This window comes from Canis lupus, chromosome 31 (assembly GCF_048164855.1).
Source record: "Canis lupus baileyi chromosome 31, mCanLup2.hap1, whole genome shotgun sequence".
NCBI lineage: Eukaryota > Metazoa > Chordata > Mammalia > Carnivora > Canidae > Canis > Canis lupus.
In genome coordinates, this window is record NC_132868.1 from 27,241,514 (window position 1) to 27,263,451 (window position 21,938).

General features: G+C 38.9%; 1 protein-coding gene and 1 pseudogene across 5 annotated transcripts in view; one reads left to right on the plus strand and one right to left on the minus strand.

The window, feature by feature from the left end:
* SCHIP1 (schwannomin interacting protein 1) overlaps nucleotides 1–21,938 on the plus strand; it is a 716,991-nt gene that overhangs the window by 316,359 nt on the left and 378,694 nt on the right. The gene's annotated exons all lie outside the window — the stretch shown is intronic.
* Nucleotides 12,457–13,286, minus strand: LOC140622434 (microtubule-associated protein RP/EB family member 1 pseudogene; annotated as a pseudogene).

Here is a 21,938-nt window from a genome sequence, read left to right on the forward strand (position 1 = left end):
GGATACCCAAATTAGTTTTATGTCACAAGGTTTGTATTTAAAGATGAAACCAAGTTTTGATACTGGAATCATGGAATCTTTGAGAAAGACACTGGTGAGAAGTAATATAACATAGGCATTAAGAATGCAAAACGTGTAACCAGACTCCCATGGTTCATATCCAAGCTCTGCTACTTACAAGCTTTATGAACATGGGCACATCATTCAATAGCTCAGTTTATCCAACTATAAAATGGAGGCAATAATATTATTTCATAGGAGTTGTTCTGAAGATGAAATTATTTCCTAGGAGTTGTTCTGAAGATGAAATGATTTGTATGTAAAACACTTCGAAAAGAACGTGGCACATGGTAAGCACTATGTAAGTGATTGTTCTCATTCACAGTTGTCTGGATCAGAATTTTCTTAAATATTTAGCTATAATCTTTGATTTCACACAATCTTACATGGAAGCCATTTATAAAACATATAGATGCAGAGCTGTTAAGTTGAGATGGGGGAAGGGAGGGCTGGGATGGAGCTCAGAGCTTCTTCCTGTCTACTCCTGAGGACTTTTTTTCTTCAATTCTAGGGCTATTGGAGCCCAGTTGAGAAACTCTGATAATATCCCAAACCAGTCATTTTCTAGAAGGAGGAATGAGATCCAGGCTTGGCCTGATTTGTTCAGACCACAAAGTCACCTGGTTCTCAATCCAGGTCTCTCTCCCCCAAATTGTGGCCCCCGGAGGATTCAGAATTTAGATAGGGGAGCTGGATACCACTCCACCTTCTGCAGTGATTTCTGAGTGGCCACTCAAAAATTTTGCTCAATGATATGGCTACTCCTCTTTGTCTTTTGCCTAATAGAAGAATGCACTCCTGCAGACTCCAAAATGTGTGTCTTAGAGGCTGCAGAAAGAAGGATAGCAACTGAAGATGTGCTTTTACTATGCATTTTTCCCTGCCTTTTTGGGTAAAGTTAACACTGGATTTCCCTCATTGTTTTTCTTCCTTTTTCTAAATGTCTTAAGAATCTCTCCACCCTTAAGTCATCACCAAACATATCTTTAATCCTAATGTGCTATTGTTTGAGAACTCACATGTCCCAAAACAGATAAGCTATGACCATACTGTATACACCTACGCCATTTAATAAATCAGAAATGTTATCTTATTCTAGAAATAGGTATATGTGCAACACGTGTGGCTCAGTCAGCTAAGTGTCTGCCTTTAGCTCAGGTCATGACCCCAAGGTCTTGGAATTGGACCTCACATTGCGTTCCCTGCTCAGAAGAGAGTCTACTTCTCCTTCTCCCCCTGCCTGTCTTCCCGCTACTTGTGCTCTCTCTCTGTCAAATAAATAAATAAAATCTTTTAAAAAAAAATAGACATATGTTCACACCAATCCAGCCTTTCCTGAGGTCCCTGTTGCTCACTTGGTTGACTCAGCAGAGATGTTTGGAATAGGTCAACATCCTCACTCAACTCAGTGGCTCCTTTACTAGTAACTGAAGCCCACTTTGATGGAGAAAATAATATATCTTTGTTTCCTAGAGCACAACTCTCTGACAGAGTAGCATACTGAGCTGTATGTGCTATTTTCTCAAGAAACAGAATTATCTTTGTAAGTCTGGGTCCAGAAAACGATAAGCACCATGGCTGTAGGGTAGGCTCTTCTAGCTTTTTTGTTACCTAGGAGATCATGTGGAGTGGTCACAGAAAACCAATCTTTCCCATTAGTTTGTTTTGTTAGACTCTGACCAAAAGAAAAGCTGTAAAACTGTGTGCGCACGTGCACACACATATGCATGTGTTTCGTTTCTTGGACTATGTGTTTCTTCCCATTACCCTTAAATGACTCTGCACGTTTCATTTGTGAATTATTTGTTTTCATCAGGATGGTAGAGAAAGCTTGAACCTGTTCACTTACTCTTTTAGCAAACACTTATTGAGTATTCAGTGGTGATGATTCCTGTCTCCAGCTTCTAATTTACCTTCTAATTTACCTTTACTCCTGTAAAGGGCCGTTTTATAGGTAAGTCAATGTAGAAAGCTCAAATGACTTATACAAAACCAAGCAGTCAGTCAGGGAAGGAGGTGGGATTTGAACCCAGGTATGTGAGACTCCAAGCCATTATGCTAAACCACCACGTGTCATGTCTCCATCTGACAGAATTTACATGTGGTGATGAAGATTAAGAATACTAAGTGATACACTCTGCCTTTGGGAATCTTGTACACACCAATACATAAGTCTGATAAAAAATGATGTGGAATAAAAAACTGCAGGGCCCTGGGCTGGGGAAGAATCAAGTCGGCCTGGTAGAGATCAAAGAAAGCCTCACAGAGAGCCTCACAGAGAGAGGCCTTTGATATTGGCCTTGAATGGTTGGTGAAAATTCTAAAAGAGGAGAAGGAAAGTCCAGTAAGAAATAGCATTAACAATTATGTGTCCAGGGAGTGGTGATTGGGCTGGTGTGACCAAAGAGTAGTGTGACAATAGGAAAACTGGCAAAAGCCTAGATTAAAAGTCGTTATCCTGAAGCAGTGGTGAGCTATATCACCCAGTGTTCCTTGCTTGTGAGTAAGAGAAACAGACTCTACATTAAGCTAAAGTAAACTTGGGATGCCTGGGTGGCTCAGTGGTTAAGGGTCTGCCTTCGGCTCAGAGCATGATCCGGGAGTCCCAGGATCAAGTCCCACATCAGGCTTCCTACATGGAGCCTGCTTCTCCCTCTGCCTATGTCTCTGCTTTTCTCTCTCTCTCTCTCTCTCTCTCTCTCATAGATAAATAAAATATTTTTTTTAAAAGCTAAAATAAACTCATGGAGAGTGCACAACGAGCTTACAAAGTCTACAGGGAGGCTGGAGAATCAGCCTTGCAGGTTGACCAGAACTGTTTGTAAAATAGCATCTCCAGAGGGCCAGAAAGAGAAATATCAGTAGTAGTATCCTAGCAGGAAGAATCTGGTCAAGATATCCAACACACATCAATGATTTACAATCTGGAAGGATAAAACCCAGCTGGTAAGTTTAGGTCCCTTGTCCTCCATAGGCCTTAGGAAAAGGGCTATGGGAAGAGCATCCAGAGGCCCTTTCAGCTTTTCACACAAAGGGAAGAATAACTGCCCAGAAAGGAAGAAGAGAGATCTGCTGGGAGGGGAGAATGGATACAGGGTAGATTAAAACAAATTCCTCTGTAGGTACTACATGTGGTTTCAGAGAGGGCAATGGCATGGTTACATCTATGAGATGGGTGCTCCATGACAACACGGTGGGTAGCTTAGAGAAGTTTGGTGGAGAGCCAGTGGTCTGGTTAAGAGGCTGCTGCTTTGGTCCAGGTGAGAACAACAGCTGCCTTCAGAGTGGGTTGCAGATTGGAGGTAAGGAGACAGATTCACAGGGTAAAAGGAACAGTACTTCACCTAGAACGTCCCTCACTTGAACAGTGTTACATTCATTTGATGAGAATATTATTGATCTAATGAGGGATTATCCCAAGGCTTATGATGTTATAAATGAGAAAATAACACACACTCCAGGGAGACGTAGCTGTTACATTAACAATTAATAGGAAAATCTGACAAAGCCAAGGCTTGGAAGTCATGCTTATCATGAATAATATAGAGCTGGGAGAGTTAGTCTGAGCCCAAATACATTCAGAGTAATTTTCCATAAACCTGCCACCTCTAGTTTGAAAATATTTCATGTGTGAGACTGCAATTTTCTCTGACAGGCTAGGATAGGAAGAAGAGGAAGTTGGAAAAGTAAATTGCTCTTTTTGTAATGGTAAAAATGTCATTACTGTGAAGAACATTAATCTTTCTGATCAGGTATTAGATTTTGAGCTGAGATTCTGGTCCTGTAATTCTCAGTCTTATTAAGCAAGCATGTTTGAGAACTCATGAGTATATGATAACTGGTTTTATTTTACTATCCAAACAGTAATAGGTGATTTTTTCAAGTCGTTCAGTATAGCCAGTCACTTTCTGAAACACTGGAGACAGCAGTAGTTTCAAGGTCAGGTCATTTTGGTCACAGCCCCAGCTGGTTGTGGTGGTTTCAGTGAACTTCTTCTACTGGCCCTGCCACTGATGTCTCTCATTTTCTCTGGACAAGTTCTACATTGTAGGATCTGCTGGAGGTAATGAGGCCAGTTCTGTGTCGGTCAGTTAGATTCACTGTGTTCCATATTCTAATCCTAGATCTAAGTCCCAGAGGACTGTAGGGAGAGGGTAGAAATGGTGTTAGTTTGGGTCCCCCACCTGCAGACTCTGAGACAAGAATTTGGGAGCAAGTAGTTTAATTAGGAAGCACTGGTGAAGCACTGGTGAAGTGAGAGTAGGAGAGGAGCAAATTAAGAAGTATTCTTCACAAATGAAGAATACATTTGTGAGCAATACAACTGTGGCCAAGGACCCTCATAGAGACTATAGGACACACTTCAGAATTGTCCCACTGAGGGTGGAGGAAGCTGAGGCATTTATTCACCAACTTCTCCCTTGTTGAAAGTCATTCTTGAAGTGCTAAATCTTTAGTACTTTGGGCCTGCCTCCACTCCAGTGCAGGCCAAGCCTTCCCCTGCAGTCAGAGAATGCCCCCCAAGAAGCTATTTGCATGCATAATAACTGTCTGCTTCCAGACAGACAACTTCCAGGGTAGGCCCAGAGGATATGGGCAGGGCACAAACAGCAGGTGATACAAAATGAACTGAGAAAAACTAATTGTTGTGTAGAAAAAAACAAAACAGAACTCTAGCAATAAGTGTCCTTAAAGAACTTGCCATTATGTTAAATGATGTAGATTGATTTCTTCTCTGAGTGAGGCACTCAGAGTAGCTATTCAGCTATGGATCATACTTTAAACCACTTACAATTTAATAAAGGAGTTAGGATGCATTTACAAGTCAGTCTAATACAAGAAACAAAGTGCTGAAAGACCTAACAAGGGATGTACAGAGTGAGAGGTGGGAGGAGAAAGACTCAGGAATGACTTCTTAGAGAAGGCAGCACTTGGCTTTCACATGCAGAGATGAGGAGGGTGGACATTCCATGAGAAGGAAACAGAATCACAGACATAGAGGATGGGAAGAAAGGGAGAAAGTTTGAGTCAATCTAACCTGAACTTGGGGAAAGGAAGGTGAGCAGTTGGAGGGCAGTAGAAAGCTCCATTGGGCACAAATTTCGAAGAATCTTGAAAACTAAGCTCAGGTTGTTGAGCTTTGCCCTTGTAAAATAGTATACCAGGCACATGGGGGCACCAGCAACCCTTAAAGGTATGCAACACTTGTTTTATTAAAATATAAACATTATTTCCATTGCAGCAGACACACACACACACACACACACAGACACCATACTCTACTCATACTGTTATGATGATATGTTTTAGGTAAGCCTAGTGGATTATGTGTCAGAGTGGAGGGCAGGGTACAGTTTGCAAGGAATGAGTAGAGAAGTACAACAAAAAAACAAAACAATATTAATTGAACATGAGAGAATGCTGCCTGGTATATATATAAATAAGCATAAGCAGAGCAATAGAGAGATCTTAAAAACCACCTCAAATTCAAAAGGCAACTAAGTAAATAATTTAGTGACAGTAGATGTAGTCCACTCAATACTTTGAGCTGGGCATCTGCCCCTTTCTCAATTTTAATACCTAGAAGTATACTGAGAAATGGAAGAAGGTTATTAATTATCTTAAGGCAATATAGAACCATTCTGAAGTTTTTCAGAGGGGCACATCACATCTGACCTTGGCTCTGTTGTTAAGAGCATGAGCAGTGACACGGGTTGTCTGTGGTTCTCCATGGGTAAGAGATTTTTATGCATACAAATAGGCGTTAGGCTATTTGCCACACTGCTTATGCACGTAGTAAAGAAGGAAAGAAACTAAATAAGATATTCTGAGATTAGAGAAAAAATTCTTTCTTTGATATAAGAGTTGGAGAAAGAACCTAGACTCTTACCTCAACATTCATTAATATGCATTGGACAATTATGTACTGGACATTTACTGTACACAGTCTGGAAGCACAAAGAGACATAATACTCTATGATCTTAGTAAGTTACTCATCTTGGTTTCAGTTTGCTCATCTGTAAAATAGAGATAATAACAGCTGCTGTACAGAGTAATTGCAAGGATTGAATGATACAATTTTTAGAATTCTTGACCCCTGGTAGAAGCTTAATAAATGAGAAATTGTAGACATTTTATCAGTAGGTGCCCTTAGGAGCAGATCTTGAAAGTCCTTCAAAACAAAGCTCCAAGAAATTCTGGATGAGATGGAATGTCTCTTCAATGAACCTATGGTCTTCTATATAAAAGAAGTTCCTAGGACATGAAAGATGATTTAATTGCACTTGAACGACGCAGGGTTAGGTGTGCTGATTTCTGCATAGTCAAAATATGTGTATAACTTTTGACTCCCTGAAAACTTAACTACTGATAGCCTACCATTGTTAACTGGAATCCTAGTACTGTTTACTGGAAGCCTGACTACTAACATAAGCAGTCAATTAATACATATTTTATATGTTATATGTGTTATATGCTGTATTTTTTATATGCTGTATTCTTATAATAAAGCTAGAAAAAATAAAATGTTTAAAAAAACGTAAAGAAGAGGCAATACATGTGCAGTGTAGTATGAACTGAAAAAAAATCATGAATAAGTGGACCCCCACAGTTAAAACCCATGTTGTTCAAAGGTCAACTGTATCTGTTAACTTTGGGTGTAGTTCTTATAGAAAATAGGATATATGTCTCTATATAATCTTAAATGGAACCATGAGACAGAAACTTATGAGAATTAGTATACTAATATAGTTCTTTAATTTACTCTTTCTAAAGCGCAGTATGTTATATACTTACTCCTTTCTTTAATCATTCATTCTACAACCATTTTTTTTAATTTTTATTTATTTATGATAGTCACAGAGAGAGAAAGAGAGAGAGGCAGAGACATAGGCAGAGGGAGAAGCAGGCTCCATGCACCGGGAGCCCGATGTGGGATTCGATCCCGGGTCTCCAGGATCGCGCCCTAGGCCAAAGGCAGGCGCCAAACTGCTGCGCCACCCAGGGATCCCTCTACAACCATTTTTTAAGCATACACTATAAATGCCAGGTATGAAGAAGACAAGCTGAAATTTCTTTAAGTATCTTACAGTCTATATGTAAAGCCAGACTCTCTGTATATAATGTTATGTGTACAATGCACATATAGATTATGCAGGCTAAGTAATACTGCTAGACGGTATAGATTAAGAACAAAGATAAAGTGTGTGATAATGAATATTATAATTATTTAGAAGTGGAAATGATCAGTTCGAGGTGAAATGGCAAAGACTGGTTCACAGACAGAGGGCTTAACTTGGCTTTGAAGAATGGCTGAGTTATTATTTAATAGGGAACAAGACCCTGACTTCTGATGAATAAACTGGACAGTTAGGAAGTCAAGCCAGAGAAGAGGGTCATGTTATAGAAATTAATGGAAATTAAGGCAGTGAGAGTAGCAGAATTCAGGCTGCTGAAAGATTGCATTGCTAGACCAAGTAATCTGGCCTACAGATCAAGATCATAAACCAAAATGCCTTCAAGAGTCAGTAAAAGTTTGAGGTGATCAAGGTAAAAAGTAGGGAATGGTGGAGACTGTGGGAGCTCTGGAGAGTAAGAAGTCTTTAAGTTCAAAAATATTTGAAACACGGGGCTCTCCAAACAAAACATGCTTCCAGGCCAAATTCTGTTAGCCAGACCTGGTTTCTAGCCACTGTTGTAGACTATTTTCTGGGCTACCCATTGCTATGCCACATAATTAGCAGACATTATCAAGCAAACTAATCACAATTTCTTACTGGGTTTAGGGGATCCCTCAGAATCTTTCTCAGTGTAATAGGTCATGAGCATTAGTTCTATATTGATTCTTCTCCCATCCTGTTCCTCAGTCTCAATACAACTGTCGTAACAAGCTTGCAATGCACATATTTGCAAAAATACATTAACTTATGAGTGAAAGGTGGTAGTATTTATTGTATAAATCTGTAGTTTCTTGATACCCTCTTACTGAAACCCGCCAAACTTTTTCTTTTGCATTTGTTTTCAAATATGTATTGTTTCTAGGGTGTTGGGGCTTTAAGGTTATCTTCCCCTAAGATAATCGAAGTCTCATTATGTCCTGTGCATTCAGGAGTTTATGATCCAGGCAGAGGGAGGCAGGGAAATAGAGTCATTTAGGGAATTGAAAAACTGATTCTTGGTTCCACTGCCGACCAGTGTGTAGTAACTTAGCTTTTGGGTCTCAGTTTCCTCAGTTCCCTGCGAAGGTAATCATCTCTTCCTTGACCACCTGATGATGTTATCAGGTGGATCAAATAAGTTCAAGGATGTGTAAGGATTTGGCAAACTAAAAGTCCTTTAATGTTATTCTCCTGTCTATTCCTCTCATTTATCAATCACAAGGGAACTGAGGGCAAGGTTAAGGTGTGCACACATGTCTGATGAGCCTATTATGTGCTGATGAAGTTGTATAATTTTAAGACTTACCATAAAATATATTGTTTTAAAGGGTGTCCAGGAAGCCAGGAGAGCTTTCTTTGCAGGGAATCATGTTTGATGATAATAAGCACAAATAAGGGAAGTAAAACAAAGAAACCATTATTTTGTAGTTTGAGTGTATTATCCTGTGCTATAGATAATGAAACTTGCTCTTCACCACCCTCTATCATCCCAGCCACCTTTACACACTCATGAACTCCTGTGGTCCTTATAGAGCACCATGAAGCGGTCTAGGAAGAGATGATTATCCCTCAATAGGAGCTGAGGAAATCAAGAACAGAGAAGGGAAGTTACTCATGCCTGGTCAGCAGGAGCGCCAGAATTTGGATTTGGGTTTTCTGACTTCCTTTAAAACCCCACCAATTTCCCTGTGTTTCCCTATCTAAAAATATTTATGCAACTCGTGTTCCAAAAGGATGATGGGAATAGTAAAGAAAAAAGAAATCAAAATATGGCCATTCCTCCCCATGTCTTCAGTTTAGGACTAGGATTGCACTCCCAGATTTTGGCTGCCCTTAGCTTGCGTAGTCATACCCACTTTAATAATTTGTGCAGAAATGGCCTTACTTGCAACTAATCTAATGCCCTTCTGCTTTGCCCAAATGCTAGAAGGGATGGATTTACACTTAAATCAATATTTAATCTAATGTACCTCTCTTGACTCCATTTGTAAAATGGTGTGTAGATTTTGGATAAGAACACAGGCCTGTGAGCTGAATCAAAGCCTTTTGTGAGGCAGTGAATTCAAGAAGGGGATGGTAATACATGGCAATACATGCAGAGGAGGGGAGGTTTCCCTGACAAGGACCAATGTATTTTCTTACCTCTCCCCCTTTTTATTAGAGATATGGAAAAAAGAGTCAATAGTGATTTAATTGTACCTTGTTGCAAAAGAGGCTCAGGATTCCAATAGACCCAAAGACATTAGCAATAGTAAAAAACAAAACAAAACAAAACCAAACAAAAACCAAACAAACAAAAAACCTTAATAACATGGGTAGGGATTCTTTTCAGTCAAATATCTTAACACTCCACAGGGTATTTTCTTTATTTGGAAGATAAAAGTCCCTTATATGTATGTCATTTTTCATATTATAAAATAAGAAATAAACACAAGGATACTAAGTTAAACTTAGACCCAACTACTTCATTTATTATGTAGAACCTGAATCCATGGGTACTTTGTAAAGAACCTGATATAAAATGATTTGTCTAATACCATTTAGACTATTAATTTCAAACTAGAAATGAAATTTTCAACCTATACTTCAGAAACAGAACTTGAACTTTAGTTTTCCAGCCTATGAAATAGACTGTCTGTGTAATGGAGATGGTGAAGTGAGATTGAAGGAAGAATGGAAGGGGGGGAAGAAGGAAGGATAAAAGAAGAGAAAGAAAGGGAAGAGAAAAGGAAGGATGGAGAAAGAAGAAGAACAGAGAGGGTAGAGTGTCTCTCTTTTTTTTAAGAGATTTTATTTATTTATTCATTAGACACACAGAGAGAGAGAGAGAGAGGCAGAGACACAGGCTCCATGCAGGGAGCCTGATGTGGGACTCGATCCCGGGACTCCGGGATCACACCCTGGGCCGAAGGCAGGTGCTCAACCACTGAGCCACCCAGGGATCCCCAAAGTCAATAACAGTAAGTTTTTATATCTTTCTTATTGGCAAAATGAGACTTATTTTTAATTAAGAAATTTTAAGATTTTAAGAGTAGTGAATTGGTCTACTTAATTTAAAATGTTTTCACCATCCCTAGGCTAAAATATTGTCCCAAATTCAGTAATGGTCTTCATGACCATGGTTTTGATTGACAATAAAACCACAGTAAGGGATTCATACCATAAACTTACAATTAAGTGACTCTATGAGGCATATGAAATGAGCAGCATTTCATCAGTGAATTCTATTGCCCACATCTAAGCATCAACAAAGTGCCTCTAAATCCAGGTTGCCTTTGGAACCACTCATTATGTTGATAGAAAACTTTATGTGCTTCTAACTACACAGTTTCAACAAGCAATAGCACCCCTCATAACTAGTATTGTTAATATTACTAATGGTAACTAAGGCTTTTGGTAGTCAACCCAGATTTGGAACAAGGAGTGTGTTTTGATACACAGCTGTTACAGAGCTTGAGCTTGGGATTTCTATGGTGGTTAAATGCCTTCTTATATTCTCCTTCATCCTCTGTCCCAGAAGCCTCCTCAAATAAATATATAAGAAAGCAGAAGTGTGATGCTTGCTTTGCAAATGCAGCTTCAAGCCAACTGGCTTTCTCACCTTCAATCTGATGGCATCCCCTAAGATCATCCTATATCAAAATTTCAGAATCTTTACTGGAACAAAACCAATGTTTTGTTTACATTACAATGTACAAAATACCTAATTTTATTCAATTAGTACTCTTATTGTGGCTATGAGATTTTGTGTTACTTCTATTAATTAATTATAATAAGCTGAGATTTTGATACAAACATACAATTGAGAACAGCAGTCTCTATCTGGAAGGTAAATGCTATAGTCCATGGGAGTGATGATTTGTTTGTAAGTTACTGTTTACACTTTCCTCTTAACCCTGATGACACTTGTCTGATTATATTAACGGGCAAGAGAGTGTTGGACAAAGCCACTGTGGTCAAAATAAGAGAGAGAGCAGAGGGATAAACCACATGAGAATCATAGCCATTTGTCTGTATCCTCTTTAAGAACACACATTTCCACTGTCTGATAATGATACTTACTTTGTCATTTTAGGTTTAACCAAACAGGCAGTCAATTAGAAAAGCATGAACTATGCTTTTCTGACCTTCATTGTAAATTAGATTATACCACTTCTGTTGTATCCATCTGAAAAGATTAAATCAATGCTTTCTTTAAAAATGCACCTCCAGGAATTTTTAGTTGACATCTGAATCTATTCACAGCTGTTTAAGCACTTAGTCAACACATGTTTATTGACTGAATAATCTGTCTGGTGCTATGGAAGATGCAAAGATAAGTAAGACCGTCTGCCCATGGAGAGTTTAGAATCTAGAAGGGAAAACAAGATGCACATAGAGACCCATGATATGAAGCAGAACATACTAGAAGGAATACATAAGTGAAGTGCTATAAGAGCTGAGAAGAGGGTTTGACTGGAGCCTGTCAAAAGATGGAGATCAGAGAAGGCTGAAGGAACACGTGGAATTATGGTGGCTATTTCTTATTTATTTAAATACTCTTTTTTAATAATAAATTTATTTTTTATTGGTGTTCAATTTGCCAACATACGGAATAACACCCAGTGCTCATCCCGTCAAGTGCCCCCCTCAGTGCCCGTCACCCATTCACCCCCACCCCCCGCCCTCCTCCCTTCCACAACCCTTAGTTCGTTTCCCAGAGTTAGGAGTCTTTATGTTCTGTCTCCCTTTCTGATATTTCCCACACATTTCTTCTCCCTTCCCTTATATTCCCTTTCACTAAACATTATATGTTCTCATTCATTTGGGGAATATAAAAAATATATTTTAAATACTCTTAAGGCAAAAAATACATACATACATACATACATACTCTTAAGGCATTTATTTATTAAAACGTTCTCTCCCAAGATTTCACATTAGCTTAAAATTCAAATCAGTCTGCATTTCTCTACTGAGGACCCCACCTCAGTGTATGACACCTTCTCCAGGAGTGAGTGCTACCGGCGTCCACACAGTGAGTCCCATGGTCAGCCTCTCTGTTCCCCAGGTGTCCCAACTAGATGTTAATACTGCTCTGCTACAGGGTAAAAGCTCCTAACTCAAACTCATTAGAAAAGGGGTGAAATTTCTGCAAAGTGCACTTTAAGAAGAGGTACTATTTGCTCATGAAAAGAAACCAGCGGGCCCTCTAAGAATAATAGAAATGGGTACTTTACAGGTAAGCACATGATTTGGAGTGAAGAATTTGGATGTTGCTCTGCTGGTCCAGGCTGTTAATACTCTTCTTGTTCCTCCTGTGGGCCCCCTTAGTCAGATATCACAAAGCCTTCATCTGTGGCACAGAGAATGTCCACGATCCTCTGCAATACAGGGTTGTTTTCCCCTTCGTTCTCCTGGCAAATCAATTCAATGTTTCTTAGCTTTCCAAAGTAGAAATCTCTCTCTTTCTCCAAGTCTTCAATGGTAGGTTTCAATACATTGACCTGCTGCATCAATTCAGCTGCTTCATCATCCCCGTTGCTCACACCAGGATTCTTTCGCACCACACCCGGGCCAGCCTTGGGGGTTGCAGTAGTTCTGTGTGTTACAATGGGCCTCTGTGGAGCTGCACTGCTAGACCTGAGAGGTTTCTTCAGTTTGTTCAGAGCTGGAGCAACAAGGGAGGAAGCCACTGCAGTTTCTTGACCTTGTCTGGCAGCTATAGGATCATAGTCTTTTCCACCATAGTTTGCATCAAAAACCTTCTTGAACCACTGAACAAATTCAAAATTGTCCTGAAATTTTCCTTTTACTAATTTGTCCACAGGAATTATTTTGTCAATACCCATTCTCTTAAAACCTGCTTGTAGTATTTTAAAGTTCTGGATGCATTCTAGCCTGGAATTTCACTTTCTTCAAGGCAATGGAGCTAGGGAATAGGATGTCCATAAACTGACAATAGGCAGCCCCAGAGCGCAACTGTTCAATCTTTGTCAGATTCAGCTGCAGAGACTGATCCAGGACAGCATGTCATGTTGACTTAGGTTATCACTGGTGATGGACGTTGAGTATACGTTCACTGTCATCTTCGGCTCTCAATGGGACCTTGTCCACTGCCTGTGCCCAGCTTCGGTTCTGTCTTCATCTCATTCAAACCACCCAACCTATGGTGGTTATTTAAAAGAGAGTTGGATTTTGATCCCGAGATAAATTTAATTCTTTCCCCTTTTGAAAAGGGAATCCCAGCTTTCATAATCTTACTATGAGGATAATTACACAAAGAAGTGTTCAAGAAGGTGAATCACATGAGCCAAATGGTCTGTGTTGTGTGCAGTTATTTCACCTACATACCTAACTTCATGCAGCCACGATAAGAAAACACCTCCTCCCCCCAAAAAAACATGAAACATCTCTTATAACAGATTTTCTCTACTGTCAAAGCAAGAGAGAATACAAAAATTCAGAAATAAAGCTAGTAAAACATTAGATGGCTCAGAATTCTTAGAAAACCAAACTTTTCTCTATGTAACTTCATAAAACTTGCCATATGGAGCCAGCCTCTGAATTAAATTGGGGACAAAAGTCACAACTGAGTCCTATCCATGCAGGACCTCCCAGTCAGTAGCTCCTCTCTCTTCATCTTTTGCTACTCATTCAAGCTAGGGACTCCAAACCAGTTCTATTTGAGGAGCCCAGGGTGGCCATAAGTGGAAGTAGTGTGGGACCAAAAAGAGAGGGCTCACCTGGACCTGGAGTCAAGACTCTCCCTTGTGACCCTCAATAAATAACACCTTGTTTCTGAGCCTCAGTTTTCTCATCTGGACAATGTCATGCCAACATTACATGGTTGCTGTGCATTTCCAGTGAGATAAGCTACATGAGAGTGCACTTTAAATTGTAATGTGCTGCTTAAATATTAGTGGATGTCTGTGTCAGCACCATCACCATTAGCAGTTGATTTTTGCCTCAAACAAGAAACTTACCTTATTGAGGCAAAACACTTATTTTGTCACCAAAACCATTATTGCTACATTTTAACTGTGTGACCTCAAAGACGCCACTAGACTTTTTTGAACCTCACTTTTCTTCCCTACAAAGTGAGCATTGAAATTATACCTGCTCTTAGAGATTCAGTACAATGATCAAATAAGAGAAAGGGATATGAAAACAATTTGCAAACTTAAACAATCCTATAAATATTCATTGTTATGCCCATACAAAGGCTCCAAGCCTGCCTTCCTAACCTGGACTCCTTGACTGAGTATCTGGTTCTTATTTTTCAGACTACCTCCCTGGATGTAGCTTGTCACCTGCCCTGACCTTTAAGCCTTCAAACCTTCTGGTCATCCTTCAAGCCTTGCTTGCTTCATTGGTTCTAGCCTACTGAGTGCTGATATAGCACATACCCTTACTCTGAAGTGCCGCACTCTACCCTGCCCTTCATTTCAGGAATCCTACAGCAGAACCAAGCAACTCTATGCCGTGGCCCTGACCCTGATCTCCAGACAGGCCACAATATTGTCAAGTCTTGACAATTCTAGACCTCTTTTCCCTGAGCCTATAACTCTCTGTTGCTTATACTTTCAAAATTCCTAGCTGTTTTCATCTCACTTCATGCTTAGAAGGTTCATAGAGGGCAGTGATTCTCAACATTGGCTGCACTTTGAAACCATGTGGACAACTTGAAAAAATAATGATGCCTAGACCCCACCTTCAAAGATTTTGATTTAATGGGTCTTGAGTGTAGCTTGAGCATTAGTGTTTTTCAAAGCTATCTGTGTGATTCTAATATGTAGCTAAGGTTGAGAACCACTGAACAAAGGATAATTCCCAGCCAAGTTGTAACCTGATATGGGAGTGAGGCTTGATGACAATCTATACTTCATCTGCATTAGGTATGATGGCCAAAACCTACAACAAAGGTGAGCGACATGTTCAATGTTCACAATGTTCACAATAGCTTAGTTCTGAAGCTAAGTCCTGGGGGGACTGATTCAAAATGGTAGCTTAGTCCAACTGATCCAGGTCTTAGGTAGCAGAACTCACCAAAGAAAGAGATGGTAGTGGCAAGACTAAATCTGGCCTCTACCTTAGGCATTGTTTATACCATATCCTGGGTTGGATAAGAGGTCAGGACCCTCATAGTTAAACAATGGACACATTGTTCCTTAAAGTGGGCAAGAACAGGATTTTTATGGGTCCCAAAGTCAGCTTTTAGCTTATTCTTATTTGTGCATATCTGCAAGTTTGGACTCACTCTGAGTCCAGGAATACTTGGTCTTCCCATGTCCAAAGTCTTTGATAAAGAACCAGAAATGAAGGGATCCCTGGGTGGCTCAGCAGTGTAGCACCTGCCTTCAGTCCACGGCATGATCCTGGAGTCCTGGGATTGAGTCCTACATGACGTTCCCTGCATGGAGCCTGCTTCTCCCTCTGCCTGTGTCTCTGCCTCTCTTTCTCTGTCTCTGTATCTCTCATGAATAAATAAATAAAATCTTAAAAAAAAAAAAAAACAGAAATGAAGGTGGCAATAGCCTCAAATGGCAACTTTTTATTTTTACTTGTGAGGAAACTGGGACCCAGAGAGGACAATGGCTTAACCAAAGTTAGACAGCAAGTCGGAGGCAGAATTAAGAGTAGAGTTTAGGTCTTTTGTCATCACCTGACAGTAGGCATGGAAACACCTTGTGTATGATGTATTTAATGTATTTATTTAAATTCAAGTTAAGAACTATGTAGAAAATTCTCTTAAAGTAGATTATGTTTTTCAGAAAATTTCTGATGATGCAGATAAACAGGTGGGTACTGATGAGGTCGGGGCTGGGGGTAGGGGCACATGGAGCGGGTGATGACTCTGCTCTCTACAGGTAGTATCTGGGATCCTGTGATTCCTAGTGTCCTCAAACATCTGGGTACCTATACCTGGAGCTGGAGGTGAGAAGCCAGTGGCAGTAGCCACTTGTGTCTAGCTGCAGCACAGGGGTGGGGTGGTAGCTGCCAAGGCAGGAAGGCACACCCAATGGTTTCTAGCCCCAGGGAAGAGAAACAATGCTCAGGGCTGAGGATGGATAAATGTGCTATGCACATCCCAGGAGCTTCAGGGACTCCCTCTGCATGGCTTGATTTGAGTGAAGAATATATTTTAAACACTTTCTCCATTGTGAGACTGTAGATCAAGACACTTTATTAAAAGTGGGGGCTCAGGGGCACCTGGGTGGCTCAGTTGGTTAAGCATCCAACTCTTGCCTTAGACTCAGATCATGATCTCAGGATCAAGAGATCGAGCCCCACATTGGCATTGGGCTCTGCGCTTGAGACTCTCTCCCTCTGCCCACCCCCTTCAAATAAATAAATAAATATTTAAAAAAAAATGGGGACCCAGTAGGTGAGAGCCAAGTGCTTGCCACTTATATTAGAAGACAAAATGAATCTGGGTTTGTTTTGTTTCATTTTGTTTTGTTTTTTCCAGTTAGCTAGAGAGGAGGAGGTTAGTGAGCATTTCTAATATCTTTGCTCTGTGATTGCTGGCGGAGTAAAATTGGTGATCTGGGATGCATTTTTCACCTAGAGGTAGGGTATTGGTCTAAGGACTCACTCTGCAGTAGATGTATACTGTTTCCGTATAGGTGAGTATCAGGCCAAGGGTGAACCACCAGAAGACCCATCTCCCTGAAGGATTTGACTAAACAGGAAAACAGACAAAGCAATGAAAATAATATATCACATTGCATTTTACAGATTATAAAACACTTTTAGGCATTGCTATAGCCTTGTCTTAGAAAAGTATATAAGTCAAGCAAGGGTCACATAATAGGTGAAAACAACTAAAGTTATTTTAAGAGAAAAAAAAAAAGACACTTTAGGAATGCCCTGTGGTTTGGAAATAACCACTTCTTAGGTGTTCTTATCAAGATGGCAAAGAATAAAAATGACCAAGTTTCTTATTTCATATTTAGAGTCTATTTTACTATTACATAGTATATGGCAAAGAATGTTAGAGTGAGGCCAGGAGGCCAGAAGTTGACAAGAACAGCTCTAAGAAGCAGGTTTGGCAAGCCCCAGTTGCTAGACTTGGTGTGAGGGTTCCTGGGTTCCTGGGTAGTGAGGGGTGTAGAAGTAGAGCAGATGGCTGGGGCTTCAGTTGACTTGATGGAGGCAGAAGTGCCATTATCAATGACTATTTCTGGGTTGTCTGTATGCCCAGGTTATATTTGCACCAAGGGACATCTAGCCAGCTGAGCTAAGTCTGTCTCTGAAAAGATCAGTCAGATAGCCTTGACCTAATAAAATAACTTAATGGAATTTTTCACTCTGATCAGATGGTTTTGGGACCAGTTAGGATGACTGATCACATTTCCTCCTCCACTCCCTCATCCCCCCTTCAGTTGAACTTGTTGGATTGGCTTGTGGCAGGATTTGAATGATGTTGCCTTATGGTTTGCATCTCTATTTAACTTGGATGAATATTGTGAGACTTACAAAAATTGTTTAACATAAAGAATAAAAGTATTTCTGTGCCTTTTCTCTACACTGAGAGAATAGTAAGATAGAATAATAGACTTCATTTTAGAGAAAATCAGATAAATTGATCTTTTCATTTGTATGGATACTGGGAGCTTTTATACTTTGAATTAGAAATATGAGCCCAAACTCATAACTAACTAAATGCCTCATGCCCCAGAAAAGTCTCCTCTGTCGAAAACTAATCTTCTAAGAAATCTAAACCACGGACTTTCCAGCCTATGAAGATTGTGATCATTTTTCACAAAGTGATATGTTTACACATCAATTAATACAAAGGCCCTAATGTTGAAAAATAAACCATGTGTTTGTGAAAACAGGACATTTCTTTAGTGCAGACTCTGGTGCCTGAACATCTGAGTTCAAATTTCACTCTGCCACTTACGATCTGTGTGTCTGTGGGCAAGTTACTTAACATCCCTTTGCCTCAGTTTTCTCCCATTTTTCTATAAAATGGGAATTATCTATAGGGTGGTTAAGAACATTTAGTTAGTCAATTTGTGTAAAGCATTAGAGGGCCTAGCACATGGTAATATTCCACTGTATCATTTTAATGGTCTCCTTATTCTTCTGATTTTCTTCCCAGTTTCTCACTTATCCAACCCATTCTATATCTGGCTACTAAACAGTCTTCTCATTTAACAGCATACACAATTTACCTACTCAAAAACTCACATTGAGAAGGTCCTTTTGCAAAAGAAACCAGAAAAACTTTCCCATATTGTAGTTTACATGTAATAAGTAATTGAATCATGCCTATGCCTGTATAAACTATCTAGATCATGGGAGGGAATGAGAAAGAGGGAACAGAAGAGCACATGAAATTTTAGGGAAGTTATTAATAGGTATTCAGAATAAGATTAGAGTTTAACAGGTAACAGACTTCCACTTCATAAAATAATTCATTAAAATCTTAATGGGCATTTTTCTACCCCAAACCTGTTGGTCATCCTAACCTGACCATAAAAGTATCAAAGTATCAAAGAGTAAGAAAGGCATATGTAGCCATTTTCAAAAAAAAAAAATGTTTTATAGAAGCAAACAATTATACCAGAAGAGTTGTTAAAAACAAAATAATATTGCCTTCACACAGTATGTATTTATCAATCTGAATTTATATAATTAAAGCAAAAAAAACCCTTAATATAATTATGATTAGGGATCCTTTTAAAATAAGAATTTTTGCCATAAATTAAACAGCCTATAGACACAACTATTTCCTTTGTCTATGATATATGTATATGTGTATACACACACATATGATATTTTTAGAATAAGAAATGATGAGAAATTTTGGATATGGGTACAACCATATCCAACCATGCCTTTAATTAGCTCAACTTTCTCATTAGGAAAATGAGACAACACTGCTCTTAAAGTGTAGGAGATTGCCAAGAATAATAGCTTAACTAATTGAAGATCATTATAAACAAATTAGAATGTATTTGTGAATTCTGCTAATGATGCATGTTAAATGTATGAAGTGATATCCTGGTGTGGAAATATGGTGAATCTGTCTTTCACATTTTTAGTAATTGTTGTTTTCTATTATATATGTGTTATTTACATTTTTTAAATATGTATATCATTTTGGGAGTAGGAAACTTACAAAATTGGTACTGTGCTTTAGGAGAATTTTTCTAGTAAGCAAGTATAAGTTGATTGGATAGGGAAAGGAAGATCTTAATGGGAGATCCTTTAATAAAGGGAAGGGAAAAGGTTGTAAAGAAAGTGTTAACTTTTGGGGCGCCTAGGTGGCTCAGTTAGTTAAGCATCTGCTTCAACTCAGGTCATGGTCTCAGGGTCCTGGGATCAAGCACCGCACTGAGCCCCACATCGAGCCCCACATCAAGCCCTACTTCCTACTAAGTAGGAAGCCTTTTTCTTCTTCTCCCTCTCTTTCTTTTCTCAAATAAATAAATAAAATCTTTAAAGAAAAAAAGAAAAGAAAATGTTAACTTTTATTATTATCTGATTTAAAATGTCACATACCAAATGTTGATTCAGGAAAACTTTATTGTTAGGAAAAATATGAAATGTCAAAGGAAAACATTTTTAAGGAATGCTAGCAAAATATGTTAAACTTCAATATTGGCTTAGCAATTAATAAAACTTTTGAAGATATCTTCTATGTAGAGAATTTAAAGCACTTTATCATGTATATATTTTCAAAGTGATGCAGAGTTCTGAGTAAATCATCCAGAAGAAACTTAAAAGGAAAAAAAATAATATGAAATCACCATGAATTATTTTCATGCAAATGTATCTATCTGTATGACTCTGTGGCACTGATCCAGTGACACCCCTCCTGTCTTTACAGTGGTGGTTCTTTCTCAGGAACAGATGGCCAAGCCTGCCCCACAGGCATCTCTCTCCTTAAAAAAAAGGTTCACCTTTTTCCCAGGCCTTCCCTCAGGCCCCCAAGTACACTCCTTCATGTAGCCAAAAGGACTATAGTCCAGGAGGACAATCTCATGAGGCAGGCTGGGTATCAGAAGGTTTTCCAGGCACAAGAGTGACCTTTGAGCTTCTTTTCTTCTCTGGCTTCTGAAAACAAAGGATAAAGGAGTAACTGGACTCAGCATCAGTGATTGTAAAATGTTATACATTTAGTTCAACCTCATAACAGATGAATTGACTTTTTTTTTTAAGTTAATAGTTTAGGATATTGTAATAGCTCCTTGTAAGAGGTAGTAAAAGAGTTTTGTGGATTGAAGCAAAACTTACCTTCAGTGGAAAAGCACATGAAGGTAATTGCTCAGAGAACTTGTACACTGAAGGACAATTCATGACATTTTACCACAATAAATGATGGTGAAATGCCATTCAGGAATTAATCTCTACTCCTAGAGAAGTGAAAGAGAGAAGAATAAAACTACTCTTTTATCTGGCTTTGGAATGAAAAAATAAAGTCTTGGGGAAACTCCATTTTCCCTGGAAAGTATAGCATTTCCCTGAGATTGTGCTCGGATTTAAAAAAAATAAGAGCTTTTAAAAAAATGCACTTTAACATACACCTTCATGTGTACTTCTGCATTTTTTCTAAATATCTTTATGCTATTTCTGTGAGCACATTATTCACTATTGTTCTAAACTTTGGCATCTAAAATTACATATATATTTGACAATTCAAAAAGATAATTGTAAGTTTCTCTTCTCTCCTTTTTTTTTATTATGTAAAATATAGTGAAGGCACATTTGCTATTTCTATAAACACAGTACTCAATCATGTTTGCTGATCCTGCCCATTATTCTACTACTTTAAAAGTTCCCATGCTACTTGATTGCTGCTGTCCCAGGTGCTTTGTCTTCAGGACCCAGTGGTGGTTTTATAATACTGGGATCAGAGCTCAGTGATTTAATTGTAGCCATTTTAAGGTTATGGCCCAGAAAATACTAATCAAAAAGTTAATAAAATGAATAAAATGAAGGTTGAGAGGAGCACTTCTTAGTCTTGCTCTTCCAGGGTTCTTGCTCAGAATGATAATCAGTGTTTAGTCATTTTACAAACATCTAAGGGGCTAGAGATAAAGAATGTGAATAATAGAGTTCTTGCATGAAGAAGTCTACACATAACCAAGTGCAGTAGGTTGACATCTGAACAAAGTATTGCAGTTTTACGCAAAAAGTGCTATATAATAGAAAAAAATGTGATGTGGCTGTATCAAATAGAAATATTTCAATGCAAGTGACACAAAGTAAAACTAAAATTCAAGGTATCCCAAACAGCAAAACTAATTTATTAGCTTACATAACAAAAACAGATATTTCTGATCCAAGTTCAGAAGTAAGGCAAAGGTCCTGTTTTTTCTTTATCTTTCTGCTCTGCCTTCCATAATGGGTATGTTATGGGTTGAGCTGTGTTCCAAAATTCATATGTTGATGTCCTAACTCCTAGTACCTAAATGTGACTGTGCTTGGAGATAAAGGGCTTTAATTAGGCGTTTAAGTTAAAATGAGGTCGTATGGGTGAGTCCTAATCCAGTGTCACTAGTATCTTAAAAGATTAAGATATATTTCTGTAGTAAACTAAATTTGCTTAAACTGCCCAGTCTGTGGTACTTTGCTATGGCAACCCTACCAAACGAATACAAAGTACCACCTCAAGCTTAATGGTGGCTCTTATCAACTCTTAGTATCACCCTTGGAGCTACAAAATACCAGAGGTGCCAGACTTTATAGCTTCTCACTAAATCATCCAAGTGTCACAAGAGAAA